Below are 19,215 nucleotides of genomic sequence, written 5' to 3'. Positions count from 1 at the left end.
AATATAACTATTTTCTTTACTCCCAACTCAAACTTTCCTCACCTAAAACTAAAACATATATTCCATAAGAAAAGAAAAAAAAACCATATATATATTTTGTGATATAATTGAGGGAAAACGATCAGGTGTGCTTTAAAAATACACTCATGACCTTTTAAAAAGGATGAAAAAAAATTCTACCTGAATGCTGAAAAAAATCCCCAAACCCTTCAGGGGTTACGGAAGTTATTGAACAAACCGTTATAGTCAAAGGGTATTTTATTTTATTTTATATACGCTTTTTTACTAATATATATAATGTCACATAATAGAATTTTTTACACGATTTAAGAGTTTCGTTTAAAAAACCACTTTTTGGTTTTTCCAACTATTATTTTTCTTAAGGGAAAAACTTTTATAGAAATAGAATTAATTTTGAAGAAATGAAAGGAAATGCGATACTTTGAGTAGCCGAGAAAATAACCGTAAGCGTATGCTCGTTTGTTATTATACTTATTGTTATTGAGCAATATAGACGTAATATATACTAGTACAAATTTTGACCCATTTTCTCGGGCGGACGACCTTTCAACCCTTTCACGACCTAACGGTATTAAAAATGAATTTTTTTCCCACATCTCGGTTCTCGGTTTACGTAAAAATACCGTAAAAGGTTCGCTTTTAACATTTATTATTCTTTTTAAGTTTTATTTAGTTTTATGTGAACGATTTTTCATTGTACTAATTGTTTTGATATCCGGCGTGAATATTGATAACTGAAATCAATAATTTCACTTAAAACAACTTTTAAAATTTTTCATTTTTCAAACATTTTTGCGTGGTATATTTATTGATGAAGACCCTATGAACAGAAAATCCCACAGAATAGCAAACAAAAATAACATCAATTTCAAAATACTGAACCTTGGCATTTAAAGCTAATAAATAAATAAAATTTTTAATATTTATCTGTTTATAATTTTAGTATAAACAATTTTCACTTACCGTAGTCATACAATAGTAGCTAGGTAGCCAGATTATCTGAAAGATTTTCGCTTGCAAAGTAGTAGATCAAGTAATTAAGTACCACTTAAAAATTCTTTTGAGCGTTTACTTGTGTTATAAGATTTTAGTAAATTATCCAATGATATTTAACTAATTTTTTTTTTAGATTATTTAGTGAATTTTACTTGAACCAAGACCAATAATTTTCAAACTTTGATGTAAAATTTATAAATCTTCTAATTTAAAACTATCGAATTAAAAAATTGTCAAGTTATTCTATTTTCATTCTTTGTATTCTAGTCAGCAATTTTAATCATTAAACTTGTTAAACTCTTTAATAAAGAAAAAAAATCCTTTCTCAGCATTTAAAAAAATAAAATGATTCAAGTAATCTATCTAAACTTCGACGAAAAGTTCCTGACAACAATAACATGACTCAATACTTACAGAAAAATTTTTTGTGGTTAGATTTCAGCATGATGATCTACGAATGGATTTTCCTTTTCGAAGTAATGAAAATTAGATCTTCCTTTTATTTTTCCTTGTTTGTCTGACATCACGGCATTTTCTGAAACAAAAAAATTTAATAATTATTATAACTATCCCAACTTGATCAGCATAAAATTTGTCAACAGACTCGTCACTAGAAATCACAACAAAATACTAACTTTTATTTTTTATGATTACTAATCGGTAACGTAGAAAGCCATTCAATCATTGCGGGACATTTAAATTTCACAAAATGAAAATCAAGTCTTCTAATTAATTATATAAAATTTTGTAAATAAAATTTAGTCAAGACTTTTAAAATAAATTGTTTTTAAGGAAAAAGAAAATTCTTTAAAATGGGAGTGACTAACCCCAAGTGGGCAGGCTTAACCACCCCTGTGTATATTATTTTATCGGAATACGCATGCTTCCTGCAATCGCAAGATCACACAATATATATATATATATATATATATATATATATATATATATATATATATGCCTATAAGTTCTATAACTTGCTAACAAAGTAGTTACAGAGTTATAGTAAATATATAGCGAAAAAAGCATGGAATAAAACGTGTACTATAAATACGTCTTGTCAACTTGTCACATGACTTTTATAATTCAACTTTATACTGGCATTTAAAGATATACATATAGTTATACACACATGTACATTTTTAATGGTATATATATGGTGTATCTTGAGTTTAAATCTCACATGTATACGTCTTACTTGATGTTGATACTTACATTGATGTCTTTAACAACTTTCACGCCTCGAGTTTAATTTCCTTGTACTCTATAAAATCTATTATATTTTATTTTATTATATTATTATATGAAATACGTATTCCGCTACATTAGACGTTATACATCACACATACTGTATCTGGATTATTTTATCCACGATCCGTGTAATATATTAATGTCCATATATATAATCTGTACTAATGTAATGTAACTCGTAAGTGAACTCGATCTTTTAATTTCTGCATTCCTAAGGTTCCAATCACTGATATATGCATACATACTTGGATATGAAGCTAGTTATAAGGATTTACTTCTGTTTGCTTGTAACTTGTAAAATAATTTCTTTTAAAATTTAAAAATTAATTTTAAGATGCATAACAAAAGTATTTCTTCGTATTATTTTTTTATAGACATTCTTTATACTAGGAGGGTACTTGGATCTCCTTAAGCATTCACAGAAAAAAAAGTTAGTTCAAAAAACGAATTTTTAATCCCTCAAACTTTTTGTAAAACTTAAAATTCTAAACTTGCCCAATCATAAAAAACTTTCAGTGTCTAAAGTGACAAAGTAATACGAAGCTCATGTCAATGTATTCAATAAATATATTAGACTTGTACTTACAATAGTTAAATGTGTAGTTAGTACCATGGATAGTGGATAGAGGAGCATTGTGTGTTGGTATTGTGCTGTAGTGTATAAAATCGGCTGCACACAGAGACAAGATTAAATCGTGCGGGTCGTCGTGCTAATGTAACAGAAGAGGGGACTCGAAGGGCTGGAGGGGTTACAAGAGGTTTCGGTACTATTACTACGGGTTTTATTTCAGTCGTCTCGCGCTTATCGTGTCGCGCGTGTCGGACTTTTCTTTATTGTATATGCTTATTACTGGCTATGGTACATCCTATGGACGGTACTTTGCTCTAAGATAATTCAAATTAAGGCTTTTAGATAGCACAATTATAACTTCAATGGTTATCTGGGTTTATTGATTATGATAACAGCTCGTTTGTTATGTGAGGAGATATATAATGTTTAGTCTTGTTGATTCCAATTAAAATTACTAATTATTATCTTGATAGTTTCTCATAGACATTTTTTTATTTTAAAAATCGTTAATTTAAAAATTTTTTTATTTAACTCTGTAGAAGTCAGTAATTTATTTTGGAGTTCTCCAAAATTTTCCATTAGAAATTATTTTACAATTGATTTGTTTTATTAATGACAGAGAATTATCTAGAAAATTTTCCAATAATTTTTTTTAGAAAATGATCTTCACTATTTATTGAATCGAATTCTAAGAATTTAATCTTATGATTCTTTGAATTTCATATAAAAATTTCTAGGAATTCAATTTACTTTAGAAAAGTCACCTACAAAAATTTTTTTAAGTTTGTAAGACATCAAAAATACTTATTAAATTTTTATTGAATACAATTCTGAGAATTTAGTCTTATAATTCTTTGAATTTTATATAAAACTTTCTAGGAATCTTTCTAGAGTTTAAAATTTTCTATAAAGTCACCTTTAAAAATTTTTCAACCCTTCCAACTACCAAATAAGTTGAATGCAATTCTCCAAACTTATTTTATCAATTCACAAAATTACCTCGAAACTTTCTATAAATAATACACAGTAAAAAATTTTGCGTCAATGCGTCAAAAAATTTTGTGTTAAATATTTAACATTTTTTTATGTTAATTTAACACAATAAATGTTGAATTTACACATAAAAGATAATATACTGAAGTTAGCGATCAGCTGTCAATTAAAAAAATTTTTTTAACAAATTAATAGCAATAAAAAAATGCTTCTAAAAATTTTTATTAATTTTCACTCATAAAACTTTTTAATTAAATTTTTTTTTAATTCCAAAAAAATTTTTTACTGTGTAAAATAAAAATGTAACTACCAAAACTTCCAAGAATCAATTGACCGTTAAATTTCTTGAGAAAAAAATAACAATACAAAATTAAAAACCTTAAAACTCAACTCTTTTCTTCGAAATTCCTGGAAGTAATTAACAAACAAACTTCTCTAAAATTCCCAGAAAAACTTGCTCGTGTACTTCCATTAAAAATTAGCTAAATTCTTGGAAAAAGAAGAAAACATGCAATACAATAGACGAGATTCTTACCTTCTAGCCAAACACTAACAATATCAGTGTTGGACCCCTCGGTGGGGCCACCCCCGCGGCCCCGCCCCCAAGGCGCTTTCTCCCTCCTCTAGTAGCTTCGGAGCCCCACTCCTACCCCTTCTCCCGAGGTTCTTCCCCTGTCTAGCAGCAAGCTCGGCTCGGCAGCTTGACGACTCGTCACCCCCGATCGCGGCTGAGTGTTGCGCTCTTGCGGCGGGACAATTCGGCTTTCGTCGCTCGTACCGAGTCGAGGTGAGCCCGTATTGTAAACCCGCGTGCGGTTAATCCAGTCCAGTCGACATCCACGCTCTCACCATTAGTTTATTATTATTATTATTATTATTATTATTATTATTATTATTATTATTAATTATCAATTTATTTATTTACCTACGTGTGATTGTGCGGATCATTTTTCTTACTAAATTATTTTTTAAATTTATTTTAAAAACTCCCGCAAGATTTCGAGGGATTTTAGTGCTGGTGGATTTGTGCTGTTTTTTTTTTTTAATTTATTTTTTGGTTTATTATTATTTTTTTAAAAATATTTATGAACGTGATTTGTGTAAGGATTGGTGAAGTGTAATTGATTTTTGATTAATTAATTCAATTAATTAATTAATTAAGTTAATTGAATTGTCATTTTTTTTGGAACGAACGCAATTGTACCTGGATGGTGATTAACTTTTATGGAAAAACGATCATGGATTTAAGGTAATTTTTGTGGATTGTTATTGTGATGTATGTGAATGAAAATTTGGTTAGCCGATATCTAAAAATTTTTAGAATTTTTTTTTTATTGAAAAAATTTTTACAAAATAATTGAAAAAAATTTTCATTTGTAAACAAATTGAAAAACTGTTAGTGCAATTTTTTAAAAAATATTTTTTAGTTCTAATTTTATCAGTTGGCTAATTTTAGTGTTATTTATATGTGATAGAATTTTTGAAAAAATTGTGAAAAATTTTTTTAATTGTGACCAAAAAAAAAAAAAAAAATTGCAATTGTAGGAATTTTAAAAAATTTCTTAAGATACTTGAAAAAAATTGTGTCAGCTGATTTAAGTGTCATCAAATTTTTTTATAAATTTTTTATTCAGTGAAATCATTTTTAAATTTTGAAATATTTTCATGGTATGAAATTTTGATTTTATCAAAATTTTTAGATTTTTAGAATAACCAAACATTAAATTATAAAAATTGTCGCATTGAAAAAAAAAATTTTTTTTTTTTTAATTTTTTATGAAATTTCTCAAAAATTTTGCGTAATTGCGTCAAAAAATTTGGTGTTAAAAATTTTTTTGTTAAATATTTAAAATTTTTATGTGTAAATTTAACATTCATTGAGTTAAATTAACACGAAAAAGTGTTAAATATTCAGCACAAAAAAGTGTTAAATTAACACAAAATAGTGTTAAATATTTAACACTAAATTTTTTGACGTATTGACGCAAGATTTTTTATTGTGCAGGATCGAAAATTAAGTATCTTTCTAAAGAAAAATTTTCCATGCTTTCAATCCCACATTATGGAAATTGAATAAAGCTGTAGTATGCAGCCATAATATAACCTATAAATTAAATTTTTGAGCGTCAAAATTAGAAAGTAAACCTCAAAATACTCCGCTTTCTTTGTGAGGAATTATAATTATAAATTCTAGGACAATTGCTCACTAATTTTGTATTATTTATAACCTATACGTAAAAAACACATCAGAAAACTAATTTTAACACTTTTTAACCTTCACATTTAATTACAAAGTCAATTAATCATCTTCAAATGTTATTTCTAATTTTCTATCGATATTCACAATTCTCAATTTTATTTTTTTTTGTAATTTTCAACGTTTGAAAATTTTTAAAGTTTTATTGCAAAATACTTAATTTTTTTTGTTTTAATTGGCTTACAGCTGTTGAGTTCATTATTCTATAAATAAATAAATTAATTAATTAATAAACTGCGCATTGATAAAAAAAAGGTATAACTTAAATAAATAATTAATGTGAGAATTAATAATTGATAGCCGGGTAAATTTTGAACATATAAGCGCGTGAGGTCCAATAAATTCCAATTAGAGGGGAAATATAACGTTTGAACTTTATATGTATAAATATAATAAATATAACTGAAGAAATATAACATAGCTAACCTTAAACCTTCTAGCTAATCGGGCGATGCACAATATAGCAATATCGAGCATAAACATAAGATCGTGATGTAGAGTCTTAGGTTTAAATATAACTTATATTAGGAGTGAGTCTGTATCTGGATAATGCTACAGATATCTCCATAAAATATATATCGAGGATCCTCAATATATAATATACAATATACTAGCATGAGGTTACAAATGGTAACCGGCAACTGGTGGTTGTATCAACTGTACGCTTTATCGTATACATACTTGTAAAGTCAAAAAAATAAAACCGATATTATGAAAATAAGAATAAGGAAAAGGAAAAATCCTTAGAAACAATTGGAGGGCAAGCTAAGAGGTGGTCGCATTTCATATACACAAACTCGTAACTTGGCATCGGCTTTCTTTTGAGTATTTCGCTTGTTCGTACCAAGCCTTTAAGGTTTTACATATTACATACACTTGAGATATATGTATATGTATATGCTGATCCTTATGCATTTATTGTTTTTTTTTTTGTGACTTTATTCCTGAGATTTACTGCGGTTTTATAACTCAAGGGTAGGCTACAATTAAAATAATAAAAGTGGGTTTTAATTTAAGGATTTTGTTGGGTACAGACATCGACGCAAGCAAAAAATTAATCAATTAATGTTAAATGTAAAATTACTATTTTGTAATTATAAAAATTGTGAGGTTTAGTTTTTAATTTCATTTTTTGGGTTTATATTTGGAATAAGGATAAGAGATCTTTTTTGTAGGAAATTAAATTATTGATAAGGTTCTAATCAAGTTTTTCATATCTCTAATCCTTGAGACATAATTTTAAATTAAGCGAAAATATCATTTTTAAATTGATAAGAAAATTATAATAGGGGCATTCCATGCGAAATGGAAAAATGACTAAAATTTTAAAATTTCTCTAATTCATTCTAATTTAGTCCTAAATTATTATTAAAAGTCTATATTTTACTAATTTGTAGAGAAAATTTTTGTTAATCAATAAGAAAATCGATTTTTCTCTCCTAGTAACTTTTCAGCCGTACTAATTTATATCCCGGTCAAATGTTGTTTTAATAATTTTAAAAACAAATTCATTTTATGTTTGTTATTAACTAACATATTTATTATTATAGTTTTAACAACAAATTTTTTTATGTTCGTTATTAATTAACACCTAAGTTTATCAAGATCGTGTTGTTGTCAGCATGCTAAATCCTTTATTTGTGTTTTTTAATTAGTTTTTTTTTAATTATCCTAAATAATTTATAGTTAAATATGTGAACAATAATGTTTCTAAGGTTGAAATAATATAAAAGTCTTTTTAATAAACAACTTCATGAACACATTTTGTACTTGTCCCACCAGTCACAAATGCCTGTCCCATCAGTCACAATAAAAAAAATTTTTTTAATTGTTTCTACGTAGGTAATCAGTCTAATTCTTCATAATATTGAATGTTTATAGGATAAATTTTGTATTGAGAGGGAAGTATTTTTTAAAATTTTAGTGGTCGAACTGAAATTGGACTTTAAGTATACCGCGTTAAAAGAGAAGGATTTTTCTTAGTCCCACCAGTCACACTCAGTCAAATGATAGTTACGAGAAACTTAAAAAGTAATCGAGGTTTTTGACAAAGGGATGTTGTTAATTAGTTATTCTTCTATATAATAAGATAAATTTTACTATAGTATAAATTATAGTCACATAATTGTAGCTTATAATTTATAGAATTCCAGAGTCAAATGTCCCACCAGTCACCATGGAATGCCCCATATGACACTTTATATACATGGGAAAATTTTTTAATTCTTTTAAAAAATATAATTATTGGGCGCCACTTACTTTGTTTTGTAAATAATTAAAGCATTAAAAAAGGCTGCGCAAAAATTCGAGTTAAAGTAAAAAGAGCAGGCGTTTATTAGATTAACCGCGAGCGATTTAAGGTTTTGCTTAAAGATAAAAATCGTGGAGATAAAACGCAATAAATAAAATAAAAGAGATAAATATGAGGCAAAAAGTAAGGGGGATAAAAATTTTATAAGTCAGAAGTTGATTTAAAGTGGTAAATAATTCTGGTAGCCGGCGTTGTAAATTTACAGATTTTTTTAATCTGAGTAAACGCACCGGTATATTATATAGTACTACAGCTATTTTTATGATTATTGTGTACTTTTCAATTTTTTTAATCGTTTCTTCTTTAGAATACCATTTTTTATCAGTAAGAAGATTCTTTTATTTTTATTTCTGCTATTAGTCAAATGGTCAGAGATATGGAAAATTGAAAAAGACCTTATTGTAGAAAATTTAATTTTCTACAAGAAGATTTTTGATAATTTTTTCATTTTCTTTAATATTTAACTCTTGATTTAAATTTCAAATTTTTATAATTAAATATTAATAAAATATAGATATTTAATAATGAATTAGAGAAATTAAAAAATTTGAGTCATTTTTCGATTTCGCATGAAATGCCACATATGTTGTTGATACTCCATATCACTCATGCTCGAGTCATCTGTCCAAATTCATGGAAATTAGACGCAAAAAAGGACGCGCCTCTTGTATTCACACACTTTGTATTATAAAATCTAAATTCATGGGGTTTAGTTTCCAAGGTTTTGTTTCGTTACACCCCCCGATGTTGTTTACCCTATCGCCCCACGGTTTTACAATTTCTCGCTAGATTTCCCAGTAGGGACCCACTGAACATTCTTATTTTATTTTTTGACAAAGAACTCTTTATTTTCCACTCGCGTGTACTCAAAACAACCGATTTTGCTCATCAATTCAAATTATGCCTGTTCCCCCTTTAAATTCTGATTTAGGGTTAAATATAAATATATCCAGGGTACAGTACAAAGAAATCGTCGGGTATTAAATTTTTTACTAAAAATTTTTTTCCCATCTCTATTTTTTTAGCCAGAGTTCAAAGATTTGAAAATTTTGGCTAAAATATCAAAAATTTTGAAAAATCGCAAGAATTCAAATTTGTAGGCAAGAAAATTTCCAACAATTCATTCTTTGAAACTTTTTCCAAAATTCAATATTTAACGAAGAAAAAACGATTTTTTCTTGACGCAAAAAAATGTTTACCGTTTTTCTCAATTTGTTTTTTTTCTATCTTGGTCCTTGTTGCGCTCTCGGCTCACATATGAGCTTAAAGATAGACTCATACTCACGTAAAGTTATCCGGTTAAGACCAAATACGTCTGAATAACAAAACTAAAAAATATAAATAACCTGAATATCAGTATAAGTATAAGGGAGATAGAACTAAACGATGAAACGTATAAATATAAAGAATAAGAAGGGAATAGAATTTTAAAAATGATATTTCAAAAAAACGGGCGTAAGAGAGTAGAGAATAAAGTGAACTCTGATGTACGACTGTACAAGTTGCTCGTCGAGCGTGAAAAAATCCCATAAACCAGTAAAAAACCATTTGGAAGTAAAAGAGGGTCTACACAAGTAAGAACCAAATAATAAGATAAAAAGAAACAGATCTATATATATATATATATATATATATATATATATATATATATATATATATATATATATATATATATATATATATATATATATATATATATATATATATATATATATGTATGGCTATATATGTATGTATATATCGGTGTATCCATGGAATTCCTCTTATGACGCGTGATTTTTTCTGGGTTTTTATCCTCCTCTACCTCATCTTTATCCCTCTATTATATTTCCTTTTTAAACAGACCAACTCATTTACACTTTTCATTTCATTTTTTTTATTACGTACTTAAAATTTTTTTATTTAATTTCTGGATAGGAGTCAAGAAAGCTATTGATGATGGGAAAGTGTGAGAAATATTTTAATGTAACATATGTTAAACACTTGTATTATTTTATTTTTACCACATATTTAATAAATTATTTATTTAGTATTTGAATTTCGCGGGGCTAATTACAATATTAATTATATCAATTATTTTTAATAGGAGAATATGAATTTAAGGTTATTAAATTTTTATGAGGGCTTTTAATTGTATGGTTACTAAAATTTTATTTGAGGAAATTAAAGAGTCGGAAATATTAATTGCGCTTTTTTTTTTTTTTTGGCCCATCGAAGCGGAGAGTTTTATTTGCGGGAAGCCGTAATTTTTTTATCAATGTAAATGAAATGTTTTAAATTAATACTTTAGAATTTTTTTAAAATACATACGGAAGAAATAAATATCTTGATGTATTTATTGTTAAGTTTTTGTATCCTAAACGTGATCTGAAAGAAATTTAATTAATTAGGAATTTTTATTAGAAGTTAGTTTTTGGTTTTGCCGCTAGGTGGCTATGTCCTCTAGCTATTAGAAAAATTTTACCAGAGTATATATAAGCGTAGAATTTTTTTCTATCAGTAAAATATTTTATTGAAGAACAACTTAGCTATTAAACAACAAAATATTGTATTTAAAAAAATTTTTATACAAAAAAAGTTATATTGTGTGAAGAACAATATTCTTGCCTGGAGAACATTTTGAGGAAGAAAATCTTGGCTTAAGAAAATTTGATATTAAAAATTTTGATTCAAAAGTTTTAAATAATTCAGTAAAGTTTAATTATATTCCAATAAATATTTATATTTTTCCATTTAAACATAAAATATTACGGAGTAAAAAATAAAATCTCTCTTACACAAGAGCAATATTTAACTAACTCCAAAACAAAATAATTAAACTCTCGATCATGTTCTTGGCTTTAGACAATCCGACAGCAGCGCTGCCACAAGATGCCCAAAAAATGACACATTACTTATATATCAACAGACTGAGCGTGAGTTCGCTTACGCTGTGATTGCTAAGTGGCAGCACTCTTTCTTTCGTGCTTGGTCCGATCAGGGTTCGAGTCTGGTCTCGGGCGTATTTTCCATTATTTTAAGTTTCTCAAAAAATAAATATTCTCGAACATTGATGTTGTTGAGTCAAGTATTTACTTCTCAAGCTTAGATAATAATTTCTTAAATTTCCAAGTCTTTTACGTTTCAATAAAAATGTCGGCTTAATTTAAAAATAAATTCTCCAATCAAAAGTTATTTTCTTAATTCAACTTTTTAATTCCTATTAATTTAAAAAAATTTCTTGAATTTAGAAAATTCAAAAGTGCACGCCTCATAATGCTCATTTAATTATAAAATAAAATAAAATTTTTGGATCGTAGAACTTTTTGATGCTTCGCATCATGAATTGTATAAAATGATATATCACAAGTATACAATAATTAAAATGAATATTAATAAAATTTCTGACCGGAATATTAAATAAAAATTTTCTAAAATTTTAATATTATCATAGTAAAAATTTCTATAAATTCCATCACTAAAACTTCAAAAAAATTACCATAAAAACAATACCGTTATATATTTTACTTCCATTAATTAATGATTAAATTAGAACGATATTCTATCGCAGTCTTGCCTACATTCCGATCCAACATCTTATTTTTCCGTTTCATCCTTCTTTTACCATAAAACTTACTTTAAAAAAAAGTACATTTCTTTATACAAAAATAATAACAATAAAAACAGGCAGTAAACTTACACCCACGCGAACTTGCACGCCAGGATTAATAGAAATATAGCAAGCGATTAGAATTTTTCTTGTTTCTCTGCAAAGTAGCATAGTAGCGAAGTAATAGAGTATCCTTAAGCATGGCAAAATCTAAGGAGGCTAGAATCAAGTAAAGTCAGATTCGCTGACACTCCATCGAGCAGACAGAGAAGGAAGACGGAGTGTCTAATGGTGAAAGATTAGAAATTATTATTACCGGGTTGGGGATCCGAGTATAAGCTAGTAAACTCGTTTTAAATGCATCAACGTATGTATATATGTGTAAGAGAGAAAGAGTGTCTGATGTGTGTTACACATGTGTGTCGGACGACGGATACTGGAATGCCGTGTGGTAATAAGTTGAGATAGACAAAGGATTTTACTTACAAGAGAGAGAGGAGACGGTTTATTTAGTTGAGACGTAAACGCGTGCTCCAGGTATCCGGAATGGGTGTGTTTACACGTAGGCTGTTCCTGGTTCTGTTCCAGCTCTGTCGCTTTGGATACTATTGTGTTGTTGATAGTTGTTGGTTGTTGCTGCTATTGACAGTGGCTAATTATTTTAGAATCGGAACCTTTGACCCTAGATTAGTTTGATAGCGCTTTAACAAATCAAATTGGTTACTATTTGCTTCTGGGGTGGTAGACAAATTCATAGTATAACAAACTTTCCTTTAAAGTACTTTTTTACGGTTTCTGGGTAAAATTTATCGGACTAGTAAAATAAAAAAAATATTAATTGCAATTAATGGAAAATTATTTTTATATTATTAAAAAACTAGATTTTAATAAAATTAAATGTTTAATTAATTTTGTTTGATTTTATTTATTTTTTTCGGTTATTTCACTTGAAAATATATATAGAATAATAGCAAATAGTAAAAAAAATTTCCGAATGTCATTAAAGTACATTTTTACAAATAATATTTAACTAATTGGATAAAATTAAATTATAATGATAATTGTATAAAAGTGTTGTTAGAATAAACTGCAATCGAGCGACAACTTATCACCAAAATGTGTAATTTTTTATACAGCTGATAAGTCTGAGAGCGATTGCAGTGCCGCCTCAAAGGAAGGAGGATAATACCAAGACTTGGAGAAATTTTTACTAAAAAGTCCGGTTAATTTTTTAGTAGTTCAGTAAAAACATTTTATTTTACTGTAATTTTTAATATTAAATTAAAAATAATTATTAATTTTAATTTTTCACGTTTGTTATTTTTATCCTTAATACTACCTTAAAAATTAATGGTACTTACATTTTGTACATTGTATTGTAAACAATTATTCTCAAAGAAATCTTAGAAAATGAAACTTTCATCTCTCGTGTTTTGGCACACACATTCTGCTCGTTGCGCCGACAGCTCCACACGGAAAAAAGTAAACTGTAATATTCACTCGGATTCCGGTTAGTTTTTATAGTTTCAAACAGTAAAGCGGACATCGGGGTGGCAAAAATGTAAATATTACAGAACTTAATGTAGAAAGTATAAAAGCCACAATTTATAATTTAATATCCAAAATAAGTAATTAGTAGTTGTCACTATAGTAAATAATTACTTTTTTATCTTTAAAAATTACAGTTTCAAACAGTAAAAATTGCCATTTCAATATATAGTCCATATTATGAAGAGAAGGGGAACTCAGATGAAAGAGAAGGGGGTCTCACTCTGGGAGAATTTAATATTTCAAATAGTAAAAATTATACTTTTAAAATATACATTTTACCAGTCTAAACAAGTCAATAATTACAGTTTGATTTTTAGCGTTGCGTTTAAAATTTACCACTTTACTTTGTAAATATTGACGTTGCTTGTATTAGAAATTTACTAACTTTATTCTATACTTTTTACATATCATAACATCATTTTTTAGGTACGAAATGATAAATATTAAAGTCTGAATTGTTAATTATTATACTTTAACATTTTAGACATTTACATGGCGAATATTACTGTTTGAAATAGTATTTTCTTCCATGTAAAGAGTAAATTGTAAGGTTTAAATTGTAAATATTACAATGTGAATAGTAAAATCATGATTTTACTGTTTGAAGGGGTAATTTTTAGCAGTTGATTATTACTTATTATAAATCGACTGTTATTTATTACAGTTTACTTTTTTCCGTGCACTCATTTAGATAATTAAATAGATTTTACATTCTTATTAAATAAAAATTTCTTTTCCTACTTGAAAATTTTCATTAAAAATTGCTATTGTATCACAATAAAAATTTCCAACGACTTAAAATCACTAGATAACTTAGTAGTTTAGTAAAAAAATCTTTAATATTAAATTCATAATTATTAATCTTAATTTTTCACGTTTATTATTTTCATTCTTAAAACTTCTCTAAAAATTAATAGTACTTAAATTTTTTACATTGTAGTAAATAATTATTTAAAGATATAAGAATTGAATGTCCTACGGTAATTTTTAAAGAAAATCCACAAGCTAATAGAATCTTCAAAGTTCGAACTTAGCTCGTACCATAGACGATGACTGATGGACTGATGTGTAATTTAAAAACAGTAAGCTGAGGTATAAAACACTAGGATATACAGCTTATGCCAGCGAGTTGTATCTAGTCAAGTGGTAATAAATATGTCACCGTTACCACCGGCGCATTGGCTCGTGCTACTAATGCCAGTAGTAGCTTGCGTACTTTCACGCCTCGTGCCTCATATCATATATATATATATATATATATATATATATATATATATATATATATATATATATATATATATATATATATATATACCCTCCTATTCGAAAATATGATACATGTATTTGTACGAACAACTATATCCACAGATCCTTACAACCAAACTCTCGACTTCCACTTCCGATTTGCTCATCCGAAGTGAGTAGTCAGTAGTCAGAAGTGAGTAACATCTATCAGTCCCCGACCACCAGCCAGCAGCCATCTGAAAGCTCCCCGCAGAGTCTCCATTTTGTCTACACCCGGTCTTTGTCTACTTGCCAGTCTACATCACTATTTTGTTTGATGTACCAGGTCATCCTTCGTGAAAGACGATCTGGGATGATTGGATGCATTGATCGTGTCATCCTGTGATCTAGGTATGCAAATTTTCTCGCATTGTTCGCTCAATTTTGTGCATCGCAAAAAGGGCGATTGAAAAATTACAGGAGTATTTCTGAATAAGATACTAGCCCTAACTCGGTTAATTTTGATTGTAGCCAAAAAAGCAAAGACCTTTTTTAGGAAATTTTATGCTCTGCAATTTTTGGTTAGAAAATTTTTCCTCTAGCTTTTATTGACACTGAAAAAAAGATTCATTTGAGCCAAGAAAATATTTTTCTTCTTAATTATTTTTTTGAACGAAAAAGAAATTATTTTTTGACACAAGAAATTTCACTTATTCCAACATAATTAATTATTTATTTGTATCTTGATCCAAAAAAATTTATTTAAATCAAGAAAATCTTGTTTTTTTGTTAGTTTTTCTTCAAAAACAGGCTTAGAAAAAATTCAGTAGAACTGCTTGCTGATAATTCTTAAATAGATTACATCTCCTTCCCGAAATCGACAAAAATGTCTCGAGGGATCCACTAAAATGAAGACAGTGGCCCTTAATCGACATGTCGGCATCAAATTCAATCAAAAATTACAATTTCAAATTACCCCGGATTTATTTTATCATTGAAATAAAAAATAAAAAAATGTGAAATGTCCCAAGAGCGAATTAAGTATCAATCCCTACACTTAATGTATGAAAAAAAACAGAGATTTTAACTTTAAATTTAAAATTCAAACGTATCACCGTCACCCGGGTTTGCTTTAAATTCTCCGGGGAGCTCATCTTTTTATTTTCTATGGCGCCCATTTTATTTTTCTTTCTGCCGAAGTCCTTTTACAGTGCCTTCGATGCAAAAAGTCGATACTATAACCAGGGCTATACATTTTTTTGGTAAAACTTGGGAAGTTAAATTCCAATTTTAGGAAGTAGAGTCATTATCGTAAGGATTTATCGGACAGTGATCATGAAAGGAATAAAAAATTTTCATTGTAACATTTTTAGTTTAGTATAAAAAATTTTTGATGCTTCTAAAAAATTGCATCAATAATTTTTTTAATTTCGACAAGTAATATTTTTTGATAAATTTTCTCTATACTAATTTATTCATACATAATTAAGAAATCACCTTGTATCTTGTAAACTATTGACATTTTTAAAGATATAAGCTCATCCCGATGTTACACTCATCGAGACCTTTCATTTGATTACCCACATCAATTTTTCATATATTTATATATATTATATCTATATTAATATATGAAAAATATATCAAAATGCATGTGTGTACTCAAATGAAAGCTCTTGATGAGTGTAACATCGGGATGAGCTTATATCTTTAAAAACATCAATAGTTAAGGAAGTACAGAGCATTTTAACAAAATTTATTATTTAATAAAGCAAAATTTTATTTATTTATAGTTCACAATTCACGGCAGTCACATAGTGACTGCAAGGTTGCTAGTTAATTTTATTTAATTAAATGTAGTACTGTTAATAATTTATTATTTTAAACTTTCTACGTCAGGATTTATCAACAAGACTTGAAAACAAAATAATCTTTATGAAAATTTGGTTTAATGTTCAAAAGTCTAATTTTTAAAAAATATTATTAATATTTACAAAGTTAAACTTGAAATAAATTGTTTGAAGTATCTGTCAGTAATTTAGCATTTAAAACTTGTTTCAGCAAATAAAAATTTATTTTAGTGTAAAAACTCCGGATGTTTTTGGAATTAAAATCGAGATTAACTTCGTTGAAAAAAACTCCAAATTCACTCCGAATTTTCTCCCAATTTTTCCAATGTACGAACTAAGTGTAAGGTTTTTCTGCGCTCGTGTTTTGGCACACGCATTCTGCTCGTTGCGCCAACCTCCTCACCAGCCCTCTCCACTCAGCTACACACTTAAATCTATCTTACATCATCGTATAAATTATATCATCAACAGATGCCGTTCTATTCACAATTTTTTTTTCTCAATCCTAATTAATTTAAGAATTTTCTTACTCGATCCAAGATGCCAAAACTCTTTGAAATTATTTTATTTGTTCAAGAATTTTTTTCTTGAATCAAAATTAATTTTTTTCTTTGCAATATTTCAAGTTATAAGAGTGAAAATTCACTCCGAATAATAACAACAACAAAAACAATTGACAGTACAAGCGCCAATAAGTAAAAAATATTTCGTCTCCTCACTCGTGAAAGCTTAACCGGCCACCCGACGTCATCTTTTTCTGCAGCCGCATCTTAAATCCGCCAGGACCTTTATTTCTTAGCTCTTTTATTTTGTTTCACAAACTTTTTATAAATACCGTTGGGCTTTGTCTAATCCTCGAAGTTTGTTGGTGTAGAAGCGAGACGAACGGTTTCCTTCGAGACTTATAATGCCAGGAATTTAGTAACCGAGTTATTTTGTCCAGAATATTTGAATTCCTGAACTGGTGGCCCTAATTTTGTTATTAGGAAGATGAATTCCTTCTCCTTGTTTGTTTATGTTTTTGAAAATGCGAGAAACATTGTTCGTCCCGACATCTAATGGAGTTTTTTCGAAGTTACGCTCGTGAAATAGAATTTTTGATTTTGATTCAAATTAAATAAAAATAGAAACTAAAAATAAATGATAATGGAATCAGTGTATAGGTAAATGACCGGGTGGTCTACGTCAGCAATTATAGCATTTAAATGACGAATAAAAAGTAAGAGCCAACACATCTGGCTGCACGTGGTTGTTAGCTATTTAAATGACATTCAATAAGTAATTTCCTGCTTATTGAATTGTAATCAAACTATTTTCATTTAATTAACTTCGTTGTATGACCGCTTGTGGAATATTTTATGCGATTGAAATAGTAGACGTCTTTTTTTGGTTTACGGAAATTATTTGTAGATAAATTAAAGATTTTTGTCAAAAAGTTTTATTTTTTATCATTTTATAATTCTGTATTCAATTATTTATATAAAAATTGGCCATTTTATGCAATTTATGAATTGATATATCTGATAACCGGCCTCATATTGTCTCATATAACTTTTTTAATAAAATTAGTTTTGGAAAATTCTAATAGGTGGCGCATGGTCGCTAAATTTTCTCACTACTGGAAAGGTAACGTTAAAATATCAAGTCCAAACATAAAAATTTTTATTTTGGCTCTTCTCAAGAGATTATTAGACATTGATTCTCAATCAAAACAATTATTCAATTCATTTTTATCTTACATAACAATTGATCAAAATATAAATATTTTTTTTTGTTTACATGTGCTCGGATCAATTTTATACTAGCATTAATTTTTACAATAAAAATTGACCACATATGGCTTATTTGTTAACATTAGTTTTGGAAAATTCCAACAGGTGGCGTATGGTCGCTGAATTTTCTCACTACTATAAAGGTAACTTTAAAGTATTAAGTTCAAAAATTATTGATTTGGCTCTTCTTAAGAGCTTCTAAGACACTGACATTTTAGTAAATTCATTTTCATCTCATATTACATCATAATTGATCTGTTAAAAAAGTTTTATTTCCTTTTCTATATGTTCACGTATAATCGGATCAATTTTTGTCTCGTATTAAACTTTTAAAATAAAAATTAACCTTCCATAGCCTTTTTATTAAAATTGGTTTTTGAAAAACTCAACAGATGGCGCACGGTCATTAAATTTTCTCAATAGAGGAAAAGTACTTGATAAAAAAATCATTTTTTGAGTCTTTTAAAGTGCTTATCTGCAATACAATCAATGATTAAATTAATTTTCATTATTTTACACCATAATTATCTTACAAATGATCTAGAAAATTATAAATTAATTTTTTATCCTCATTTATGGTCAAATATTACAAGATCGGCTATAAAAAAAATTTTTTTTACGACTATAGCAAAGTTAATTAAACAAAATGGTTGTTCTTCTTATTTTATCTTATAAGGTGTGAAATCAACATTATTTAATATGTTTCGTATTCCTTATCATTTAAAAAATGGCTTGTTAATTATTCGATACACACGAACAACCCACGCCCGGAAGCCGACTTCCCGCGGTGCGTCTAATCAAAGACGGAATTAAAGTACACAAATGATCTTGGAAT

At 27.8% G+C, this 19,215-nt stretch overlaps 1 protein-coding gene across 4 annotated transcripts in view; it reads left to right on the top strand.

Annotated features, from left to right (window-relative positions):
* The window catches only part of LOC141526594 (zinc finger protein castor homolog 1), a 78,230-nt gene that overhangs the window by 1,741 nt on the left and 57,274 nt on the right, over nucleotides 1–19,215 (top strand). Inside the window, exon 1 of one of the 4 annotated variants that reach the window (XM_074241629.1) lies at nucleotides 4,495–5,078. The exons of 2 other annotated variants lie outside the window; for them this stretch is intronic. The gene's annotated coding sequence lies outside the window, so the exon portion shown is untranslated. Of the gene's footprint in view, nucleotides 1–4,494; nucleotides 5,079–15,123; nucleotides 15,173–19,215 lie in introns of those variants that run through there. One more of the 4 variants, XM_074241630.1, reaches the window with a different exon arrangement.

The sequence above is a fragment of the Cotesia typhae genome, unplaced genomic scaffold (assembly GCF_013202065.1).
Source record: "Cotesia typhae breed Kobodo isofemale line unplaced genomic scaffold, CoteBio_Ctyphae contig_36, whole genome shotgun sequence".
NCBI lineage: Eukaryota > Metazoa > Arthropoda > Insecta > Hymenoptera > Braconidae > Cotesia > Cotesia typhae.
The sequence above is the reverse complement of the archived record's forward strand: the minus strand, read 5'-3'. Positions and strand labels throughout refer to the sequence as shown.